The sequence below is a fragment of the Anneissia japonica genome, unplaced genomic scaffold, assembly GCF_011630105.1.
Source record: "Anneissia japonica isolate Jap-2015-1 unplaced genomic scaffold, ASM1163010v1 scaffold718_len1063573_cov188, whole genome shotgun sequence".
Classification (NCBI taxonomy): Eukaryota; Metazoa; Echinodermata; class Crinoidea; order Comatulida; family Comatulidae; genus Anneissia; species Anneissia japonica.
In genome coordinates, this window is record NW_022727435.1 from 937,250 (window position 1) to 952,142 (window position 14,893).

General features: G+C 34.5%; 1 protein-coding gene across 1 annotated transcript in view; it reads left to right on the plus strand.

Annotated features, from left to right (window-relative positions):
- Positions 1–373: 373 nt before the first annotated feature.
- Positions 374–14,893, plus strand: part of LOC117113729 (glycine receptor subunit alpha-1-like) — a 50,405-nt gene continuing 35,885 nt past the window's right edge. Inside the window, exon 1 of the mRNA XM_033257171.1 lies at positions 374–558. The gene's annotated coding sequence lies outside the window, so the exon portion shown is untranslated. The remainder of the gene's footprint in view (positions 559–14,893) is intronic.

Here is a 14,893-nt window from a genome sequence, read left to right on the forward strand (position 1 = left end):
AAGATTGCCTATTCAAACACAAACTGATTGAGCAAAACGACAGTTCTGTTCAATACGCCTACTGCCTCTAACATGTTAGTTTTATGTTCACGATGTGCAGGAGTAAGTAATTTTTGTTGTTCTCATGCGGAACATCGTACGCATAATCGGTCCGCATTCATCCTTACCTCCTTAATCCCTTTTTGAAATAACATCCATAGTTCTATAATATACTATAAAACATTACGGGACTCATTAGTTTTTAGACGTGCGCGTGACCACACATACAAGGCCTAATCGATGGTTAATTAATGTTCACAGTCTTAAATAATAAAAGGTTAACAGATATCTATATAGAACGTTCTCTGACATCATTATAGTCACGGGACACGTTCCACACTGCTGATTCCAAACTGAGACGATTCTTGTCGAGGTAAGTATCGAGGCCGTTAAATTACATTATAGTGTAATGATTTGTATACAGTGACGGAGGCACTGAGACAAGGTGAGCAGCAACTGATACCGTGGGGTAAAACCATCTGACGTTATATCGATCAACAAAAAGCAACTACTGTGAAGGTAGGGTTTAAAAAGCTTATGGTTAAAAGCGTTTATAATTCTGTCTGTTAATCATGCTCAATGGTTTACTAGTATATCTGCTTTGGAATTTCTTGCGACCAAAGAAGAGCCTGTACGGGAGGCCTAATAGGGTAGTACCGTACTTTCTTGCGATTATTCTATGATGTATGTAACATATCATATGCGCCCTGTGTGAGAACAGAAGATAACATACTGAACAAGCCTCCAAGTATAAATTTAAAAAAAATGTATTGTACTTATTATGATGTGATTATTATTATTATTATTATTGTTAGTGTGATTATTATAGTGGTAATTTTTTTACCTTTCTTCGGTCAACAAGTGAAAAAAAAACAACTTGTCTGGTAAATACATTCACTAATAAATGGTAATGAATACGTATAATGATATGTGATTGTGAATAAATGACCTTTGGTCAACAAAAGAAAAAAAATATGTAAAGATTATATAATATTTTATAAGTTATAATATAAAATTTGTATATTTCCCTATGTGAATTTTATGTCAAGTTTTTTTTTTATAGTAGGTCATGCTGCGTTATGTACTTACATTAAAAGTCACACATAAGTGATTATTAAAAAAACACCACAGCTATTTCCACTTAACAATTTAATAATTGAATAATTGATTGATCGGTCGATTGATTGAATGATTGATCGATAAATAGGTAGATTAGTTGATTTAATAATTGATATACTGATTGATGGAATCGAGTGAGTAGCTTGAATGACTACCTGACTGACTGACTGATTGGCTGTCTAATTGCTTGATTGATTGATTGATTGATTGATTGGTCGATTGGTTGGTTGATTGGTTGGTTGGTTGGTTGATTGGTTGGTTGATTGGTTGGTTGGCTGATTGGTTGGTTGATTGGTTGGTTGGTTGGTTGGTTGAGTGATTGATTGATTGATTGATTGGTTAATTGATTGATTGATTGATTGATTGATTGATTGATTGTTTGTTTGATTAATTGATTGATCGATTGATTGTTGGTTGGTTGGTTGATTAATTGGTTGAGTGATTGATTAATTGGATTGATTGATTAGTTGATTGTTTGGTTGATTAGTGGGTTGGTTGATTGGTTGGTTGGTTTATTGATTGATTGATTAGATAGGTGATAGATTGATTGATTGATTGATTGATTGATAGTTATACAGTATTATTCTAATCTAGACGTTGATATTACAAGACTAAGCTCTCTTATGTTCGGTTTACTTAACAAACAGATCAAAACAGGAAACAATAATTTCCGATCGATTTCAATTATGCTTATAATCTGATCACCTGGTCAGAATCTGGTCATGCAATTATCTTTGTATTTTTACTTAAAGGAAATCAGGTTGATCTTAAATGACGCCTATTTATACCATACGATCAAATTTGAAAGTATTTAAATTTATGTTTTTGTTAATGTTATCCTATTATAAAGTCTATTATAGTTCCGTTCTATAATAACGCACTTCACAATCTAACAAGACAATGTAATGAGCTTTCCTTGTCAACATTACGTAAATTTCTATAAAAACTGTACTTTAAAAATTTATACTTTCCCCTGCCTCTTTTAACATTATTCAATATTCATGAATTTATATGATTTTTCTTTTTTAATATTTTTAAATTTATTATTATTTTACATTCTTTTAGGCAACCCTCTTAAATTTTCCAATATATTTTTATTTGAATACCCTTCTATGGTATTCATGAACGATGATCTGCTAAAGGTCAAAAGGTCAATAATCATGGCGTCTCTTTATTCACAATATTTTCATTTTAGTTATAGCCTATGTTATTTAGACATAATCAGTGCATCTGCTAATCTGTCTGATTATTTTTTTGTTAATTAAACATCAGTGATGCTATTATTGAACCATGTCATTTTCTATAGGCCTACGGTTGAAATTTAAATTCTGAAACCCAGTTTCCATTATCAATCAGGTATACGTTACAGAATTCACAATTATGCTGGTTTCGTTTCCTTTAAAATATTCACTATAATACATTCAGTTTAATATATTCACATTAATAAGAAATAATTCAATTTGTTTTATTGATTACAAAAAGTCATGGAGGCTTTAAATGAATAATGTATTATACAATCGTATCGTATACTACGTTTTAAATGTTATAATCGATTTTATTAATATACATTTTTAATTGTTGCTTCCAACAAACGATGTACGGTACTTTTCATGTTATCGCGATTCAGTATGTTTGAATTGCATATTGTTGTGCTTATTTTTTCTATATAGTATGTTTTATTTCCAATATCGACTGGCTCCTTATATCATCATGATGCTTATTATAGAGCTGCTAGGAGAGATTGTTTTTTTAATATGTTTTATTGGAAATCACCAGAATTTATAAAGTTGTATTAAACTTCATTGAAAACTAAAATTTTAACTAGCACATGTGTGTGACAGAACGTTTATGTTAATAATGGGTTAAGCCCAGATAACAATTCTACGTTATATTAACTTTATCATAAAATTGAAGTTTGGTGTATACGACGTTTTCATTGTATACATAAATACGTATTCATAACGTAATTTTTGACTAAATAACGTTGCAAACTTTGCTCCAACGTTGTGTTCACGTTTTCTGACATAAACTAAACCAGTGGCGGATTCAAGAGTGCTGGGGACCGAGCCGGCCCAGTTCCCCCCACCCCTAAATTTTCCAAAATTATTAAAAAAAATGGAGAAAAAAAAAATAAAATTACAATTAAATTTAAGCCTGAGACTGCCAATTCTGGCCAAATAGAGGTGCCATAATATATTCTTTGTTCAGCCCTAACTATGGTGAGTGGACCCTCTATTGGATTGGATTGGATTTATTCGGTGTAAACACCAAGGATAGCCCACGAAAGTCCAGAAGAAGACTTATTTCCAGTGGGGTTTTTCTGGTGGTGATTGGACAGTACACGGGAGACAATCCCCTACTCTTTTCCGCAGAGTGTACTTCGTTCTTTAACGTGCACTTGGGCCATAAATGCACACGGAACCGACGGCTTAAACGTCTCATCCGAAAGACGGTGCGTTATTGTAACTTGTATTTCAGCACTCTAGCTGAAACACAAGGACAGGCAGCGATGGGAATTGAATCGGGGACCCAGAGATCTGCACGGTTCAGCACACACACAGTGGCTACCACCAGATTAGCCGACTGAGCTAAGCTGCCCTCTCTATTATGTGAAAGTCCCTCCCTGGCCTCCCTCCCCTCTATTGCACATTCCTATATATCTGTCTCTTATACACATCTAGATGTGTATAAGAGACAGTTACTGAACTTAATTGTATGGAGAGGATCTGTCGTAATTTTTCCCTATACAGTAATTAATCACTTACCAACAAGATACACGATACCTTTATGAAAGGAAAGGAAATTACAATAGAGTTTTAATATCGCACACGAAAAACAGTCAAAATGGCCGAAAATACACAAAGATACTACAAATTGAATTTGAAGGTCATGTAATAATAATGAATCAAATGTGTGTGTGGGGGTATGTGCGGGTGTGTGGGTGTGGGTGTGGTGGGTGTGTGTGTAATACATTTATATTTGTCACATTTGTTTATGTTATCGGATGCTCTCTTTCTTCATTTGGTTATGCGTCCATGTTTTGTTTCATGCTGCGTATAAACCCACAAACTCGCAACGCACCGCTTTACATATTTTGTACACGGTCAGATAATTAAATAAGTAAATAGATAAGAGGCAATTCTGTTACTTGCTGACTTGAACCTGAGATTGTAGATTCTGAAACCCAATGTCATTACCACGACTAATAGCTGTATCTTATTAAATTGCATTTGTAATCCTAAATAATTATGAATTTAATTGTATAAATACATACTAATGGTATTAGTATATAGGTGGGGAACTTGTATAGCACATTATTATTCTCTCTGTACGTCGGGGTTTGACAAAATTGTGAAAGGTAATCAATACTAGAATAAAGCCAATGACTCAACTCTTGTAGAAACGACTAAATTGCAGAGAATCCAACAACATCATATATTTTTTATGTGATTCGCACAGTCCGATCATAGACCTATTACATGGTCTGATTAACCATACATCATCACGTCTAAGAAAATACATTTACTTTGTACTAAATGTATACCTATTTAATAACACACAAAATATGTGTACATTTTTGTGATATACATAATCGTCATATTTCCTTTATATGTCGACAGTTATTGATTGCTTAATTGATTGATCTAATTAGCATCAGGAGTGCACATAAGCAATTAAGCCAATTAATGTCAACTTGATTTATATAATCTATTCAATAACTGCATAGAGCCTGTATATTAACACTTGACACTGTTGGTTGTATCTTTTAGAGTTGCCTTTTCTAGTCTAGTAGTTGCATTTATAGGCTTTCACTTTCCTCGTGGCCAATATTTAGCAAACTAGAAAGCCGCATAAAAGCAAAAATATAGACTCTGCCATATTACTAAAGTAATTATTTAATATCAGCCCTTCCTATCTTTATCTGAATTTACGTTACAAATTTTTTTTTTTTTTTTCTTTTGTTTTTTGTTTTTTTTTTTTTTTTTTTTGGTTTTTATTTGAACCCCTTTTAACGAACAATCATATGAAAATGAAGACAAACGTTATTAGCTATAAAGGATATACTACTTTCTCATACTCCATTAATTTATGGAAAATATACAAAGAAAGATGAATATTTATGTTATGTATGTTATGTATCATTAATGTTTTAAGTTTTTAATTATCCACAACATAGGCCCCATGTCGCGTACACTTTGTTTAAACATTGATTTTGTAATAAGTATATGATTTTAAGAGAATTATGCATGGAGCTGATGATATAAACGTTCAAAACGCATCATAAAACGTATGTAAATAATAGCCCTGCAGTCGTAAATACTTTATCGGGTGGTTCAATAACAGACGTTTATTCGATATTTAATTTAAAAAAATCAATTTCCTTTATCTTTTAACAATTCTATGTGTCAACAAATGACACCTGTAAATACATACGCAAAAGTTGTTTGCACGTAGGAAATTTATGGTTACAAATTTAAGTACTTTATCATGAAGAACTCCGGCTCTCTTGCGGCCTAATTATTACAGCAATCCTATGCATGGATATTACAACAAGCCTAATGCATGATAGAGGAGGAATACCAGAAATTATTATTATTATTATTATTGTATACTTACCGTATATAGCGCATATCAAACTTCTCTATGCGCTGAACATTATTACCCCGGATCACTGGATCAAGCACATATGGAACACACACTCAGGCCCCATAGGGGAATTCCATAATGTTGCAGCTGTTTATATGTCGACAGTTATTGATTGCTTAATTGATTGATCTAATTAGCATCAGGAGTGCACATAAGCAATTAAGCCAATTAATGTCAACTTGATTTATATAATCTATTCAATAACTGCATAGAGCCTGTATATTAACACTTGACACTGTTGGTTGTATCTTTTAGAGTTGCCTTTTCTAGTCTAGTAGTTGCATTTATAGGCTTTCACTTTCCTCGTGGCCAATATTTAGCAACTAGAAAGCCGCATAAAAGCAAAAAATATAGACTCTGCCATATTACTAAAGTTATTATTTAATATCAGCCCTTCCTATCTTTATCTGAATTTACGTTACAAATTTTTTTATTTTTTTTATTTTTTTTTATTTTGTTTGTTTGTTTTTTGTTTTTTTGGTTTGGTTTTTATTTGAACCCCTTTTAACGAACAATCATATGAAAATGAAGACAAACGTTATTAGCTATAAAGGATATAGCTACTTCTCATACTCCATTAATTTATGGAAAATATACAAAGAAAGATGAATATTTATGTTATGTATGTTATGTATCATTAATGTTTTAAGTTTTTAATTATCCACAACATAGGCCCCATGTCGCGTACACTTTGTTTAAACATTGATTTTGTAATAAGTATATGATTTTAAGAGAATTATGCATGGAGCTGATGATATAAACGTTCAAAACGCATCATAAAACGTATGTAAATAATAGCCCTGCAGTCGTAAATACTTTATCGGGTGGTTCAATAACAGACGTTTATTCGATATTTAATTTAAAAAAATCAATTTCCTTTATCTTTTAACAATTCTATGTGTCAACAAATGACACCTGTAAATACATACGCAAAAGTTGTTTGCACGTAGGAAATTTATGGTTACAAATTTAAGTACTTTATCATGAAGAACTCCGGCTCTCTTGCGGCCTAATTATTACAGCAATCCTATGCATGGATATTACAACAAGCCTAATGCATGATAGAGGAGGAATACCAGAAATTGGTGGAGTCCCTCCTCACCCACCCCCAACCACTGCGTCCATATGACTTGTTAGGTTAGTTAATAAACTAATATATCAACCTACTGATCAATTATTGATTATTGAATAAATTGATTGATTGATTAATTGATTGATGATTGATTAATTGATTGATTGATGATTGTTCGATCAACCAACAAATCAATAATTTTACTGATCGAGTAATTGACTGAATGGTTGACTTATTGGTTGGTCAGTTGGTTGGCTGATCGATCGACCTTTTGATTTATTAATATTCAAGCTATCGTACTAGTCGAGTGTACATATAGGTAAGAGAAAAAGGTGGGCGACTTCGCAACAACCCAAATAATAAGAATGATTGTCTACAGTCATAGGACAATAAATGTGAGAACGGAATTAAGAATTTAAAAAGACGTCAGCTTTTGAGACATTCAGTTTAGATTGTTCCTAAAGCATTGCTGTTTACATTCATTTACGTTTACATTCCACCATGATTTCGATAGCCTAGATATCAATATTTCCCGTCTAAAAATGTCTACAAGTGTTGATGAATATTAGAGTTATTTGGTTTTTATAATTCATATCATACACGAAATTTAATATCGTCATAATCGAGTGAAGAATTTATCAATCGAAGACTATGTGTCATCCATAGTTGGACATGTAGATGTATCGACATGTCGATACATCTACATGTCGAACTATGTGTCATCTATAGATCGACATGTAGATGTATCGAAACAGATAAGACGTTAATATGTGTAGCATACCTAAATACGGTCATGATGACATCAGAGCACGACCATATTAAATGCACATCATGACTATTAATGGGCATACAACAGTTTTTGTTTTTGTTTTTCTGATAGTCTGGACAGAGCCATATACATTGTAAGATAACATTAAGATAGTTTCGTGTCACATTTACTTTTTGTTTCATCTCTTGAAAATTATCTTACTCAAAAGATACTGTAGGCTTAGCTATAATATCATTTTGTCCTTTTGGCATTAAAACATATTTCGTTTTGTGTACTTGTCTGATTAAAAAACAATCGATAGAGGTAATAGTTCACTGCATTTCTCTGTTCATATTGTCTGAACCCGTAGGGCAACCTCAAAGGTGGTGTGCGGCCGACCTGGAGGCCGAGGTCTATTATTTCCTTACATCTCTTACTTCGTGTAAGAGTGTTTTAGTGAACAGAACGGTATGTAAACTGAATTGATATTCTAAGCCCTACTTAAAACACCCACTACGGCACCACCCTTTTCTATATAGACAACTTGATAATTAAATGGTCGAAGTGTCCAATAACCAGTTCAATTATCTCATTGATGTGGGTATTTTCATTTCATCGAAACAGCTGAGAAAGTTATGATCCGAATGGAATGTAATTACAACAGTACGCTTTGAAATATTTTTAAGCACCTGGTACGGAGTACGGTAACGTTCTCTACTTAACAACACTCGGCTCAAATACCCAACTCCACCCTTATTATTTTAATATAATAAACTGCTCTTAAGTCACACCTTTATGTTTCCGTCTGTAACATAAACTTTATTTCTTCGACATTTAAACAATTGGGTCGATCAAATGCCCATTTTTTTTTATATCATAATAATATAACAGTAAGGCCTTCTGTAAATCGGTTTGTATTTGTTATTATATTTCTTGATTAATTTAGATAGAAGTCCAGCTGATATGAAAATAGAGTTGATGGTTTCATCGTGTTACTGTAATTAGGTCAATTGGAATCCGTTTCGCTCTTAGATGGCAACTGACCTCTTCTCTAGCCTGGTCACCATATAAAATTTGCATTGAGTTAATTTCGTGCTTGGTTAATAGCCTATATGTCGGTAAAAAAAAAAACATGTATTCTTAACGTAGCATTTATAGTCTATGTTGAATATAATTAAACGCATATGGAGTGACATCACGCACACGCTTTAAATAAGACCAGGCCGTAAACGCGCAAACAGTACACGTTATCCTATTTAATTGTATCGTGTTTAATATTTTGTTTATGTGTACATTTATATCAATGTAGGCGTCATCGGTACCATTCCATTATCAAGATATAGGTATGAATTCGACTACTCCAAAGTGAAAGGTCAGTTAACTGTACATTCAGAAATGTTAGACACCACGAAATGAGACGCCTCGTTGATGAGATCATATTCAGATAATCACCAAAATTGATCGAAGTCAATTTTGTTTACAAAATTTTGATTTGAATGTTTTTGAATAATTTGATACTTATATTTTATGAGAATTATATTATTATTTTACATGGTGTAGTCCGTGCATATTCTTAAATTATAGTCGTATTTGTACAGTTAGTATATCTTTGAGGCTGGCTTTCTCAAAAATAGGTTTTCATGCTCCTAAACTTCAAATGCCCACATCTCTATGTCTACTTTTAAAAGGAAAGACATTAAAAGACTAAATTAAAGTTTATGCTGTGATCTAGCCAGTTCTCGTGTTCACCTCGCTTGACCTGTCAAAATAATTTATCACAGATTTATCATAATTTCCGTTTACAAATAGTTGAAAATTACATTTAGTATAGGCCTACACAAAATCAATGGTTCAAATTATAGGTCGAGGTGATCTGGAGGCCGTACTATGTCCCGAGACGAAATGATATCTGGAGCCTAAGTAGCCGGTACATACAAAAAATAACAGTTGTCCGGTCATGAAGAGTTCGGGTTATAATACCATCTTTGTATTTATTACCGGTCTCCTATATTGCTGACAAAAAGGACAATTCTTCTTGAAAAGCGCCTTCTCACGGCTTACCGTAGTATCTTTTGGTTGGTTCACATTATTCACATTCATGTTCAAAATGAGCTTTCCAGCATTGGCTTACGATTGGAGGTAAGTTTAAGCTTAATGGAGCGCGAAATGGCTTAGCGGTACAGTAATCATGTTACAGTTAAGTGTACTAACAACGGAAATCTGCTGCAACGATTGCTTCGTGACAGAAACTTTACGCCGGTAGAAGTTATTGCATCTGGTGTTTCTATTATCCTTCCTGTCCTAAGTTATCCTTATTAGTAAGCTCATTCACTATGGGATTTACATTAGGCCAATAATGAGTTTTTATTTCATAAATTATGCGCATTAATGAATTCATTATATCAGAAATGAAATAGAGTAACATTACGGTATAGAATTTGTGTGCTTATTGCCAATTGGCCGACTCGGGAGTTACAATACATGTAAGTCGCATTGTGCACCTAATCATGTAATATGAAATCAGTCATGATATCTCAAAGGATCCATTTTTCATCATAAATTATTCCCTGTTGGCTGTACTGTTTCTCCGTTGGTGTAAAAATATAATATATTTATGCGTACCACCTTCACAAAAATTATTTTTACATGACTGATTTCAGCAATTAGAATCAATTATGGATGTCAAATTAAAAAGTACTTCGACGAGACATAATTTTATTTTTATTTATCAATCAACCAAAACATCTAATTAATATAGAATCAAAAACTGTGATTGTACTGGCTTTAAAATATTGGTGTCCGCTTAATATATTGTTTAAAATTGTAATATCCCCTTTCTCACTATTAAATTCAGAGTCATGTGACCGCCAGAGGAATCTAGACAAATTAATTTCTTCAGGAATTAGATTTATGAAATGAGGTGAAAAGAGCAGTCGGCTAAACTGGCGATAGCCACTATGAGCGCTGAACCGTGGATATCTCTTGGTCCCTGGTTTACTTCCCATTGCGTCGCTGGTCACCTTGTGTTTCATCTGGAGATCCAGTAAATTATATACGCTTTAGATTTCGTAGCATGTAATCTTATTTTTAATGTTAATAACAATCCAGTAATAATTTCATTAATAAAAGCAATGGTAACAATAATAGTATAACTAGATCAGACACTCCGTAGAATGCATACTTCCGCCCTGTGTCTGTATATAGTACCAACAATATGCAGTCGGTGTATGATGGGCGAAACTGCAGCATACCCTTAATGAAATAATGGAATCGGCCGTCGTATTCAGGCACATTATTTTCTTGAGTGCTGCAGCCTACACTCAAGAAAATAATATAATCTCTTCCCGTAGGCCCTATTCAGGCACATTTTTCTTGAGTGCCGCCTAAATACGAGAGGCGATTTTCTTTTATGTGAGGGTAAAAAATTGAATTTCCATTAACTTGATCTTAACCTTTGACCTTTTCTTTCCAAAATTGAAAGGTGTTTTACTTTGATTATTATGTACCATTCCACTGTATTTTATGATTATCTGTTCATTACTTTTTGCATAATCTTGCTAACTGACAGACAACAGCAACAACAACAACAATGATAATAATAATAATAATAATAGGCATAATAAAAATAATCAATAATAATAATAATAATAATAATAATAATAATAATAATAATAATAATATAATAATAAAAATATTGACATCTTGAATGTTACTATGATAAGGGCTCCATGGGGGGATTGTAAATGCCCTGGATGGGGAAGTCATCACAATTATGGCAAACCCTCTACGTCAATACTAGCCCTATCTTTATTCCAAAAAGCCAGGGTATCACATAATAAGCTTAATGATCCAAATCCTTAATAATGACAATCAAATTTGAAAAATGATCTGCGAATTGTGGAAAAAAAACAGTGTATCTCTCAAGTACAAGAGCCAATGGCAACGACCCGAAGTTAATTTCAAATATTCATTGGAATTAACGAGCAGTAATGCAAGTGAGGGGCTCCAATGTTCATTGAAATTAACGAGCGGTAATACAAGTGATGGAGGCAAATCTAGGTAGAACAGATATATAGAAATTAGGAAAGGAGTTCATGAACGTTGTTTAAGAATATATGTGGACGTGAGATAATAATATAGCATTGGCAGAACGCGCTGAGGTGAAATAAACTGGTTTTATCCATAAAAATGAACGTAACAGAAACGAAGCAAAAGTATTCAGAGAGAAGATTAATCATCCAGGGAACATTCAGATTAATGATGCCGCGTTGCGAACAAGTAGAGCTTATGGGCCAGAAAATAAAAAGTGATGACTAAAAATGATCAATGAGAGAAAAAAAAGCTAGCAATTCATTAAACAGTACCGACATGCTCGCAACAAATATTATGTTGAAATAATAATTCTAAATTCTTAATTTGATTGTACATAAGTTTGTTGCAATAACTTAATTGTAATTTAATAGAAGTATATTTTTATAATAATGTATTTTTTCTGTAGCAATTACATGTATGTAATACTTTTAAATTTTAATGACAATTGTACATAAATTGAATTGCCTGCCTGTAATAAATTTAAAGTTTTGTTTTTCTTATATAATTATTGTATTCTAAGTCATAATTATAATCCTTTTTAAATGTTGATGTTGCTATTTGGCATAAATTTATTTTGTTTTATGTCTTGTACCGGTATTTGTCTTCCGTTTATATTGTAAATTCTGATAAATTTTAATATTTCTATGTTGCTTTCTGAGTGCTTTTTTATACCAATAAATAAAAATTAAAAAATAATAACACAAAGAATAGTTGCAAGTGCATTCAAGAAGCTTAGCAGGAATTCAAACGAGAGTTTTAAGCCCAAGCAAGTAAAGTTCATTTTGCATATCAACATTGTCAGATTGTGATTCAAATTATTAGTTTTTTTTAAAAACTTGAATATCCTCTAACATTTGTTTTTAATGTTTTTATAAACCGTGTATCATTTATATCCTTAAGTAAAGCCTGACATTTAGGCTAGCAGGTATTTATCCAAAGAGGTTAACGGTCAGCAAGCCTGTCCAAATATAATGGCTGTAATCTATGCACCAACCATTTGACAAAGATTGTGGTGCTTACATATTCCACAGACATAAATTTATCAATACATGCTCACGTTATCACAATGTGGCAAAGGGGTGTCGGGCCGTCATGAACTGTTACTAGCTAGGGTAAGCCTAGCTAATAGTCTGGTCGATTTAGGTCAAAATCCTGGGCTACCGGGAAAAAATAGTTAACAAAGCTTTTTTGTTATCAATCGATGCACACTGATGTCCTCTTTAACTTGTGAAAACGCCTCTTCAATCCTCCTTGGGGAAAACACTTATAGCCGTTTTACTGAATCCCCTTATTTTCAGTTAAACTTCAATGATTTCTCACAGACAAAATAATACTTTGAGCTATAGACCTGCATATTTTGAGAAAACTGTTCGAAGGCTTGTAGCCAGGAATCCATATAAGGTATCTAAGAGAGCCAGGAGGAACATATACATCCCATGGTGGGGTTCAGGGGAAGGGATTCAATGGGAAGAGGTACAATGGGGAGGGGAGTGCAAATGAATGAAGTCTAGCATGTAAATGGTAAATTTCATCATTTTGATGGTATTTAATGCAAGCTGGGTTGTGTTGTTTAATCAGAGGGTTTGCTCAAAAGGAGGATTTGCAATGGAGTGGCACTAAATGTGGGCCAAGGGGCAGTGATTTCCTTTACCTCCCGTAGAGAAAAAAACCTATATACTTTAAGTTTTACAGAAAATGTAGCACTTGTATCAATTTCAGCAGTTTCGCCCTACCAGTGAGTTCAGTGGCGGATTCAGGGGTGGCGCCTGGATTTTCCCGACGGGGTAGGGGCGATGCCCTGACGAGGGGTCAGATTTCCCCGACGAAAGCAAAGTGGGCGTGGTCGAGCTTCGATTAAAAGGCTTCGAAAGTGGTCCTGGGGGTGAAGCTAGCCTTCGAAAGGTTTGACAATTTAGGGGTTTCAAAGGCTTATTTAATCGATTTTAGAGTCTATTAATATGTAGAAGTCTAGCATGTAAATGGTAAATTTCATCATTTTGATGGTAACCCCCGGGCCCCCGCTGGCGCCAAACCTGTGCCGATTCAAGGGGGCCCAGTCGGTCGCCGCCCTCTTCCTCACCCAACATAAATTGTTTAACGATTAAAAAATCCACATTAGTCTGAGAGTGCCATTTGCTGCCATCTAGAGCTTTCGTAATCATCCAGCCCCATCAATCATGGTGGGGCTGTTGTGTCCCACCCACAATCTTCTTTCAAATTCCCAGATCTACCACTGGGGTTCTTGGCTGCCACTGGCCTCGCTCACCAAACTTTTCCGCTAAGAAAATTATCCTTTCCATCTGTGATATCGACCCCTTTTCCTGCAAAACCCATCCCCTGTATCTCCAGAGGTAGATCCAGAGAGGTCCGAAAAGGAGGGGGAGAGGTGAAAGTGGGGCCGATCGAGACAAGTGTCCGGGGGCATGCCCTCGTGAATTTTTTGTTTTCTTGACGCCCGAAAATAACCTCGGAGCATTTCGGGCGATCAATTATTTCTTTTTTCTTTCTTCCTTTTTCTTTTTTGCTTAAACTTTCCAAATGGGGATAGGGTAGGGGGGGGGGCTCCCCACTAAATACTCCCCTGATCTCTGACAGGGGCAGGGTATTGTTCTTGAGGAGACCAATCTCCGCGATGGAAGTAGGTGTGGCCAAGGGTAGCTCAAAACTCTGTAGAAAAGGATTTGAAAGGCTTATTTAATCGATTTTATAATTGTGCATTTCTGTATACATACTACTCTTAGATTCTATTTCGACGGCACTGTATCTCCCTCCCCCGTCGGTCATGGCTTATTGGATCAAAACATCTTTTCTTTTTTCAGTTCTATGGTATAATTAGCTTTAAGACGTATAATAGCAGCTTGAAATGCTCAATTTCAACCGACCAGTTTATCGAAACCCAGTTTGCCGAAACGTAGTTTGCTGAGTCGAGGATTAGGCCACCCGGCGTATGGCTGATGTCCCTGACGGGAGAAGGGACGATGTCCCGACGGCAAAGTAGGCAGGGACAGGAACGGCAAGCACCACTCAGAGAGATTCTGAAGAGCGAATCACTTGGAAACTCCAGCAATTAGGGATTTGAAAGGCTTGTTTAATAAATTTTAGAGGTTTTTGTTTCCCCAACAAATTGTGCCACCATGGGAGGTAGAACCCTTGGCACCCCACCACCACCCCCCCCC